The following is a 939-nucleotide window of genomic DNA, read 5'->3' as shown; positions in this document are numbered from 1 at the left end:
CTTTTTCTGTGGGAATCTGAAGTCTCAGACTTTCTAAGTGGGTGATAGTACTTGTCTGAGTCTGGTCCCCTGTGGTCACATCAGCAATCTGGGCAATCAGTTCAGCTTTGTTATGTACAGCAACTATTTGTGAGCCAGTGTCAGCATCGAGGTAACTCACTGGCAGCTGCCACTGCCCATTAGGTTTATGGACAGACCATACTGTCCATGGTGAGTGTATAGGGACAACTACTCCTTGCTCCTGTAATTCTGCAATTTCTGGGGTAATTTTTTCACGTGTTCCTAAAGGGAGTGGGTGGGGGTTTACATTTGTTATTTTAGAAGGAAGCAGACTTGGAGCAGTTTGCAACAGATGGACAGAGGGGGATGGGAGACCAAACACCCCTTCTCTCCCTCTGGCCTTCCCCTTTAGCAGATCTAACCCCAGGATGTTAGCTGGTAATGACCCCACAATCATGAGGGAGGGAGGGGCCTGACTGCTCATCAGAGGTATCATGCAAGTCAAAAGCCTGCAAAAGTCTCCTAGAATGCATAAATCATTAACTATTTCAGTCTCTGACAATGATTTTCACTGTAATGTTGATCTTCAGTGATTTTTTTTCCTTGGAGGCAGGGATAAGGTATGAAAGATAATACTACTAATTGCTTACACTACACATGATGCTATTTTATGGCCAAAGACATTCCTGTAGTTATTCAGGGCATCAATCACAGCCTTCAAAACTGTTGCTTCCTGATGTCAGTTAGTTACAAATACTTTCATTTTGTCTTTTTTTTTTTTTTTAAGAAGTGACTTTTTCCCTGGCATTGAAGGTAATTGAAGTCCAGACAATTGCTGGCCATTTTGGTCATAAACTAAATTCTCTTCTCCAGACACATCCCATTCCTCTGTAAATTACCTGAGTAAGTGACCTGACCTAAATGGTGCAAGAAATTGGA

The sequence above is a fragment of the Manacus vitellinus genome, unplaced genomic scaffold, assembly GCF_001715985.3.
Source record: "Manacus vitellinus isolate BGI_N305 unplaced genomic scaffold, ASM171598v3 scaffold_5_pilon, whole genome shotgun sequence".
Classification (NCBI taxonomy): domain Eukaryota; kingdom Metazoa; phylum Chordata; class Aves; order Passeriformes; family Pipridae; genus Manacus; species Manacus vitellinus.
The sequence above is the reverse complement of the archived record's forward strand: the minus strand, read 5'-3'. Positions refer to the sequence as shown.